General features: G+C 42.8%; 1 long non-coding RNA gene across 1 annotated transcript; it reads left to right on the top strand.

Moving 5' to 3' along the window:
• Window positions 1-3,119: 3,119 nt before the first annotated feature.
• LOC132538699 (uncharacterized) lies at window positions 3,120-3,594 on the top strand. The gene is made up of 2 exons (XR_009550052.1): window positions 3,120-3,288; window positions 3,370-3,594. It is a non-coding gene; the product is annotated as an uncharacterized LOC132538699 (long non-coding RNA).
• Window positions 3,595-9,359: the final 5,765 nt, after the last annotated feature.

Genomic DNA, 9,359 nt, shown 5'->3' with positions numbered 1-9,359 from the left:
TCAGTGAAATAGGCCAGAAGAAGGTAAATACCAGAGGACCTCACAAGTGTGATTTCAGAAACAAAGTAAAGAAAAATAAGGGTAAACACTAATAGCCCCCTGGTCAATGTCAGCACAGCTGAAGGAGACACAGAAAGGGGAGGTGGTGGAGGGGTTCCCAGGGGGTTGGGTTCAGAGCGCTTTGGGGGGGATGAAGGGACCATTTTAGTGCTAACAAAGGTTTGCTGGCAGTTATGTTGTGGGATGTGCAATTGCACCCCTGACACAGAGGTGTCTTGCCAAACTTATTTTCTTTTTAAATAAAAAGAGCAAGAAATAGATGTATGGTAATGTTCACACACAGGGACTTACCCAAACTTGTGGAAAAAGAGATCCTCCATTTGAATCTAGATTTTGGAGAGCCTGGATGCCATATTGCTTTGGGTGTGAGGCAAAGAGAAGAGAAATCACAGCAGATACAGAACCCTTGCTTTGCAGTGAAAAGCATTCTTGCTGAAGCAGTTTTCTGAACCCAGACTTCCTGATACTTGTTACTGGAAATTCTGCTAATTTCTACTTTTGCCTCTGTGCTTGCAAAATATTTGTTGTCTGCCAGGTATATTCATTTCAATAATGACACTATGAGGCTTGCTTCTTAGGCTCTTCCCTTGTTATAAGAATTCTACTCTAGGGCAATATCTGGATATATGAGAGATTTTTCTAGGTCAACAGGCTAAAAGAGATTTTATTGCCATAATCAATTACCCAGAACACTAATGTCTGGCTGCTGTCCTGACGGTGTGGTGATTGTGCATGTGATAACTGGAATACATTCAATTATCTTATATCACCAAAAATGGACCTGATATAGTGACATTTGGACACTTGGACTGGAGTTGGTATATTACACCAAAGAAAAAGATTCTGGGGTGGGGAACCAGGTTCTGGTGTTCGGACATGATGGCAGAGCAGGACCTGGTGGGGGTTTTAGATTGTTATTTGGAAAAATGATAAATATACATATTACTGTATTTTACTGTCAATTATAAACCATTAATCCCCCAATAAAGACCAGGAAAAATGGGAGCCCGGGCAGTAGAGCACCAGGCTCATCACACAAAGTACAAAGCTCAAGGACCTGAGCAAGCATCTGAGTTTGAGCTCCAACTCCACAGCTGCAGGGGGGTCACTTCACAAGTGGTAAAGTGGGTTGCAGGTGTCTTTCTTTCCCCCTCTGTCTTTCTTTCCTCTCTCAATTTTTCTCTGTCCAGTGCAACAACAACAAAAATGGGAAAAATGGCCACCAGACACGGAGCCCCAGCATTAACACTGGAGGCAAAAAAAAAAAAAAAAAAAGGAAAAATGTGTATCAAGCAAAAATGAGCACTGATTTTCAAAGTAGACATGGGAGGCCTCTGTAGCACCTATGTATTTTTAATCAGCAAATACTAAACTCTAATAAGCCCTAGAAACATATGGTTTTTGGTCATATGTACATATAAGTAATAAAGCACTGATCTGACCACACCTAGATCCCTATAATCATAAAGGTTTGGTCTTTTCTACCATTAAGGGAAAAACTTGTGGCCGAACTCTTTGTGACCCCTGGCCATAACTGCCCTGCCTGGTGCTGTGATATCCTAGAAGCCATTGTGATGGGGACCAACCAGAAACATATAGAAAGTGCAGCTTGAGCTGGGTTTTTGTCCATTTGCCCTGGAATCTCTTGGTAGTGACCTGTGCACACTGGCTAGGTAGCTTCATGTACCACCATCTCACAGCATGCACATGCCTTCATTCATTCTTGCTCTTGCTCTGTGTTCAGTCTTTGACCAACCTCTCCCTATAACTTACCCATCACCCGCTCCCGCTCCCCAATACCTCTCCCCCTTCTGTTCCTCTCCCCTACACTTAACCTGTCTCCCTCATTCTCTCCTCTTTGCTATTTCCCCATTCCCATCTCCCCCCACCAGCTATATGATAGCCTTAGCATATTTTACTTTTACTACCACTGTTTTGGTATAGACAGTAAGAGTAGAAGTTAGCTGTTGGTTGTTGTTTTTGTGTAGTTGATAGATATAGTTCAGAGTTCCTAGCTGTTAGTTCCTACACTGTGAGAGTTAGGAGGTCTTAAGGCTCCTCGTAAGACCTCTCCAGTAGGGGAGCTCAAGGACACAGATTTCGTGGCCTATGGAACTACTGGGGCCAGCAGCTTCTCTGTCATAATGGGGCCCAGAGACCCCACAAGGGAAAGTTGTGATCAAGATGATGAAGAAGATGGGCATCCTAGGCCTGAAGATGGTACACAAAGAAGGTGTCATCATGGAGGGTTTCACACATCTCAACTTCATGCCACTGCTGGGCACAATTGAGGTGGAAGACAGGCGGGTCCTGGTCATGCCCTATGTGAGGGGGGAGTCCTCAGGGCCTATCTCTTGCAGAACACCCTTATGAGGGAGGAAGAGGAGGAGGAGGAGGCCACAGGCCTGTTGCACTTGCTGGTGTCAGCTATGCAATATTGTCACTCAAATGGAGTAGCTCATAGAGACTTGAAGCCCAAGAACATGCTCCTAGAGAGCCTGGACAAGGTCAAGGTCACCAGCTTCAGTCTGAGTCACATTTTCTCCAGCAGCCAATGGAAACCCTGTGTGGCACAATAGTCTGCATGGACTCCAAGATCGTGATTGGGGGCCACCTATGGGGTCAGTGTGGATATCTGGAGCCTGGCGTTGGTGCTCAAAAGAGATGGTGAAAAAATGTCTGCCATCTGTGCCAGGAGCACACAGGGATCCATTCACACAAAGGCACTGACTCTCTTCTGAAGTCCTACAACTTATGGACAGCATACCCCAAATTGACCCCCCAAGATCAAATGGAGTGGTCACTCAACATGACCCTCCTGTGGGTGACCCAGGGCTCCGGGCCAATGGGGGACTATGTGGAACCCACCCCCTCATCTAGCCCTCCCCCACTGACCAGCCTGTCCTTCCCAGTCACCCCTTCGTGGTGTTCCCAAGGAGGAGATGCCTGTCTTACCCACAGGCCATGGGTATCAGCTCCCAGAAGGAAGACAAGGCACAGGAGCTTAGCAACACCCCAAGCACCTCCAGACTCCCCACCTTTCCCCCCAGTGCCTCTGAACACACTGCACAGCAGCTGCACTGTCTCCATGCCCTCCCTCCACTGCAGCCAGCCTGGCACACAGAAGAGCTTCCCCCTTCTATTCAGGGCACAATGACCATCAGTGTCCCCTCCACCTGGATCCCTGTCTGCTTGGATATGAGGACACAGAGCCCCTCTGAGGGTCTGGTGAGTATGCCGAGCCCAAGCCCTGGGGACAGGGATAGGTACCCCACACCGAGTCTCACAGGCTTATTCTTTCCTCTGCAGGTGGCAACTGAGAGCTGAGTGATGGGCCCTGCATCCAAATGAACACTGGAGGTCTCCACTTCTGCAACACTGCTCCTGTCTGTGAGTGTGAGCTGTCTGTGGCTGAAGACCCTGTTGTCTGATGGAGTGCGACCCAGAAAGTGAAATAAAACATGATAATGCTTTAAGGAATAAAATATTGCTATAATGAATTAACCTTAACTAAAGGCAAAATATAAAATGTAATTTTAAAATGTGGCTTATCTTCTTTTTAATACCTATTTATTTATTCCCTTTTGTTGCCCTTGTTTTATTGTTGTAGTTATTGATGTCAATGTTAGGACAGAAAGGAGGAATGGAGAAAGGAGGGGAAGACAGAGAGGGGGAGAGAAAGATAGACACCTGCAGACCTGTCTCACTGCCTGTGAAGCGACTCCCCTGCAGGTGGGGAGCTGGGAGCTTGAACCGGGATCCTTATGGTGGTCTTTGTGCTTTGCACCACATGCGCTTAACCTGCTGCACTACTGCCCGACTCCCAATGTGGCTTATCTTATGGATAGCTAATGTGGCAGAAATAACAATATTCAAAATTAGCCTTGTGACCTGGGACTATTGTTTTGTTACATTCAGTCAGGAGGCCAAGAAACAACCATTGACTCAAACTAATGGTCCCACTCCCAACTCTGGTTTATGGTAGTGACATGGACTGAACCTGGGATCTTGGAGCCTTAGACATGCCAGTCTATTTGTGTAGCCATTATGCTTTCTCCCCAACTTCTAATTGATGTATTTAATTTAAAAATAACTTGAGGCATCTGGCTGGTGTAGACAGTCACTATTCTGTATAATATTCTCTGAGAAACATCTTTTGGCAATGGCGGTTTTTTTAACACCAATGCTATCAAGGAAAACTAGTTTGTATTTTATACTTTTGCTTTCAGACAAACAGAATTAAAGATGAGAGCACTTTGTATTTGGCTTAGGAATCACAAACTGGAATTCAAGGAAAAAAATCTAAAATCCTACACACTGTTTGTTTAACATTCCGTTTTCCGGTGTAAGGATCCCAGATCAAGTCCCTGGGTCCCCACTTGCAGGGGAGTCTCTTCACAGGTGGTGAAGCAGGTCTGCTGGTGTCTATCTTTCTCTCCCCCTCTGTCTTCCCCTCCTCTCTCCATTTCTCTATGTCCTATCTAACAATGATGACATCAAGAAATACAACAATAAAAATCAAGGGCAACAGAAGGGAATAAATAAATGATAAATATTAAAAAAAAAAAACCAAAACTGTCAAGATCTTTATAGTGACATTTCTTAGTTCAATTCAGAAGGTCAGTTTGTGTGAAAGTCCTATATCTCCTGTCAGTACTCAAAAAATGATGCAAATCTGTGCTGAAAAAAATGTCAGTGTGCAAATACATGCAGCCAATGAACTTAAGTTAGGCTTCCAACTAGTAAACACTTCTACTGGAACAAGCAAAACTAAATTAGCATTCCTTCTCTTTCATTCCTTAAATAGTTCACATATTGAGCAAGGTGTTGATGACTGTTAACTGAGAACTAATTATGTTCCCTAGCTAAAATTCAAGCCAGGGCTCGAACCGGGAGCCTTATGCCAGTCCTTGTGCTTTGTGCCATCTGCACTTAACTGCTGCGCTACAGGCGGACTCCCTCATTATTATGCTTAGAGTGCATGAGATTATCCCTTTCATTCTAATCTCAACCACTGCACTAAATCTACTATTCACATTGGCAAACAAGATATCAACTTTCCTATTATTGTTTGCTGGTTGTGAAGCATCAGTGATCCTATCACTACCACTTAGTTTTAAGTACATATGGGATTCACTATGTTCAATCTAAATTGACACAAATACTAATAGTTTTTCCTATAACTATGCTAATTCCACTAGAATGATTATCTGACAAATTTCTGTGAATTAACATTACTTCATATGGCCTATTAATTAACACATTAAGTTTGAGATATTTAAACCAAGCAGATTTTATAAGCTTAAACCTGTCAACAACTTTCTTCTCTGACACACTCTCAGCCCCATTATAAGCATTAACAACCAGACTACTGCCACTAACACTGACAGTCAACATCACTGGGCCAAGGAACTTTAATTAAGGTTTATATTAATTATATAGTTCTTTTTATGTATTTATTTATAAAATGGAAACACTGACAAGATCTTAGGATGAGAGGTACAATTCCTAGCACCAGAGCTCCATATCCCATCCCTTCCCCTGATACCTTTCCTATTATTTAACTCCGTGGAAGTATGGACCCAGGGTCATTATGGGGTGCAGAAGGTGGAAGGTCTGGCTTCTGTAATTGCTTCTCCACTGAACATGGGTGTTCACAGGTCGATCCATATTCCCAGCCTGTCTCTCTCTTTCCCTAGTGGGGCACAGCTCGGAGAAAGCAGAGCTCCAGGACACATTGGTGGGGTCATCTCTCCAGGGAAGTCTGGTTGGCATCTATGTAGTATACAAAACCTGGTGGCTGAAAAAGGATTAACATATAAAGCTATACAAATTGTTGATTAATCATGAAACTAAAGGCTGTAATATTGCAGGTGAGGGTATGGGGGGGTCTCTGTTTGGAAATACCTAGTAGGTCTACTTTAGGTATATTCTAAAGGGTGCATGACATTATTAGTTTTTGCTTGAGCTTGATATCTGATATGCAGTGGACCCAGGATATTGTCTGTGGAGACAGTGTCATAGCTGGGAAAAGGACCAGAAAGCTGCATCAGGGAAGAGTGTAGCTCCCAAATATGGGAAAAGTGTATAAATATTGTTGACTATAAACCCCATCAGTTTGATCTGGAGCCCATATTCAAATAGGAGCCTATGTAACCTCTACATCCCTGTAGGCCTGAACTTGCATTCTGTGGTCTTCAGTAGGAACATTCCGAGCTGCACCAATTTCAGGACCCATCTTCTTCAGGTGGTTGGCACCTAACCTCTCTAGCCCCCCTTCAGAGGGTGGAACATTCTCTGCCATTGTTGATCCACACTGAGAGCAAAGTCCTATGGGGACTCACAAAGGGGTCCATTATGTTGTTCCTGATGGAGATGACCAGTGATAATGAAGAGATGGATCTATTCAAGGTCTAGGCTCATCGTGTTTGTGTGGGAATCCCAGATCTCCCCTACTAGGGCCCCACTGATGGGGTGGCCTAATAGTGACTACAGAGTCCTCATTAAAGTAGGCCAGTCTCTTGCCCTGGAGGGAGGGTGGTGCTTAGTTAACAGTGGTTTATGTAAATAGACTGCAGCTTTAAGTGGGATCAAACCAATGCCCTGCAGGCAAGCCAGTGCTTAGTTAAGCAGGATTAGAGACAGAAGCTTTAAGCTGGGGGAGCTGGCATACTACCCAACATTTGCTGTATCATACACAACCTCACTATAATTTGTTCTTTGATTTTCTATATGTCTATGTATATTATAAATTAAAACCACCAGTTGAATCTGCTCTCCTTGTCTAAGATTTTAGGAGAGTCAACATTTCAAAAGACTCAGCCTATGGTTTGTGCATTAAAACATTTGAGCCATTCAATCAATTTTTCCCCTCTCATTCATTAAATGAGTTATATGACTATAAATTAATAGGAGTGTACATAAACACCATTCCCATCACCAAAAACTGTGTCCCATCCCATCTGCCCCCCCATGAAGCCGAGCATCCATCCTCTCCCTCAACCCAGGGTTTTTACTTTGATGCCCTACTCCAAATTCAGTCAAATCCTGCTTTTAGTTTCCCTCTTATGTTCTTCTTTCCCAATTTCTGTTTATGAGTGTGGATCATCCCATACTTTATCTTTCTGAATTAGCTCAGTTAACATAATTCCTTCTAGCTCCATCCAAGATGGGTCAGAGAAGGTGAGTTTATTTTTTATAGATGCATAGTATTCCACTGTATATATATATATATGCTAATTTTTCAATTACTTAGAAAATAACATAGCACCTTCCCCCTGGAAGAGATGCACAATGTCATACTGTAAAATCTCAACTCTAGGTGTGTATTTCTTCAATCTATGTATTCTGTAGCATGTATTTCATATCAAATAGCAACTAGTTTACACACACCGAGCATTTCTCACTATCAGAATTCTGTCTTCATCTCTAACCTCTGCCTATCCAGGTGCTCTCAAAGGTGTAGGTGACAGCCTACAGGAATGGATGACAGACAAAAGCAACTTCACACTCAGCAGAATCTATAGGCAATACTTCCGTCCTAAGAACATCATGTAATACAGTCATAAATTAGGTCTAGAGGGGAGCATTCATTTGGATCTGATCATGTCACATAAGAACAGTCTGGGTACCAAGGAAGGGCATAGAGTGTTGTCATTAACTTCTGACCCGTACAAATCTCTTCATGAGAACATCTCTACCTTATATTTCCAGGGGTTTCACTTATGACTTCTAATTTCCACCACAGTTATTAGCTGGGGCCTGGTACCAGCGCTACGGATCCACTGCTCCCTCCCAATGGGTCATTTTTTCCCCTTTTCCTTTCCCTTTTGTTTTTCTAATATATTTGATAGGACAGAGAGAAATTGAGAAAGGATGAGGAGATATAGTGACAAAGATAGACACCTGCAGACCATTTTCACTGCTGATGAAATGGATCTCTGCAGGTGGAGAGTCAGGGGTGGGGCTGGGGCTGAGGGTGAGTGTGGAGGTGTCTTTGTACTTGGTAAAATGTGTGCTTAATCAGGTGTGCCACCATCTGACCCTCTCACTCCCCACCTCTCTCTTTTGTTTTCCAATCAGATTTTCAAAGATTTTTTTAAGGAGCTGGGCAGTGGCCCACCCAGTTAAGCTCACATAGTATGAATCACAAGGACCTGCATGAAGATCTGGGTCCGAGCCTGGACTCCCCACCTGCAGGGGGATGGCTTCATGAGTTATGAAGCAGGTCTGCAAGTGTCTCTCTCTTCCGGTATCCCCTCACCCTCTCAATTTCTCTCTGTCTTATAAAAAAGGAGTGAGAATGGCCTCCAGGAGAAGGCACTGAGCCCCCATAATCCTGGAGGCCAAAAAAAAAATGTTTAATTGAAAATACTACTACGGTTTATTCTTTACAGATAAACAACTAAAGTTCCAGAGTGGACAGAGCTTCCATGGGTCAGGAATAAAAGTTTTTTTATTTATTTCATGCACAAAACCATTTTCTAATAGTATAGTTCACGTTTTGGAAAGGTTATGTAAATTCCCTGAGGTTAATGATACACAGGCAATGCAACTGGTGGGAGAGTCTTTGGAATTCATATTTTCCGAAGGACAATTTCAGGTTGTGAAAACTAAAAGTAGATCACAGCCTTGAGGTTCAGTATTAAACAGAACTATTAAGATATTTAGGTGGATGGAAAATCCAAATCTCTAATTCTGAACCTTCTTGGATCCTCAATTGTTTCCCACAAGTAACACAGAAGATAATTTCAGTGAACCTAGCTCAAGAAGTCTTTCATCCAACTCCATTGCATTCTTCTTCAACTGATTTTTCCATCTATGTCATGAAATTTTTGGACAGAAGTTTGAGCTAAGTATGTAGATGTTATACTGGTTTCCCTCTTTTCTCAGTTCTCTCATTTACTATGTGAACTCTACCAATACAATTCCAGAACATTTCCAATGTTTTTATCTTCTCCATGTTCAGTACACTAAATGAAGTCCTGTACTCCCAGGCTGCTCTAACCACAATTTAATTCAAATCAACACCTCCCATGATGAACACTGCAAGGGCCTTTCATTAATTATCAGTCACTTGATCTATCACCTATTGTGTCCATGGAGAAACAACAAAAACTTTATCTGGCTACCCAAGTGATTCTCACATGCAACAATAGAATTTTTTGAGCAGTAATCACGATTGTGTGTGGAGTCTGATGGTTCTCAAAACCACTGCACATTGAAATTTGTTTTTATGATACCATCTATATCTTTAGTTGTAATTTCGTTCCCTTTAGACTATAATGGTTGGGCTAGGA

This window comes from Erinaceus europaeus, chromosome 5 (assembly GCF_950295315.1).
Source record: "Erinaceus europaeus chromosome 5, mEriEur2.1, whole genome shotgun sequence".
Lineage (NCBI taxonomy): Eukaryota > Metazoa > Chordata > Mammalia > Eulipotyphla > Erinaceidae > Erinaceus > Erinaceus europaeus.
Note: the sequence above shows the minus strand (reverse complement) of the source record. Positions and strands in the feature narration are given on the sequence as shown.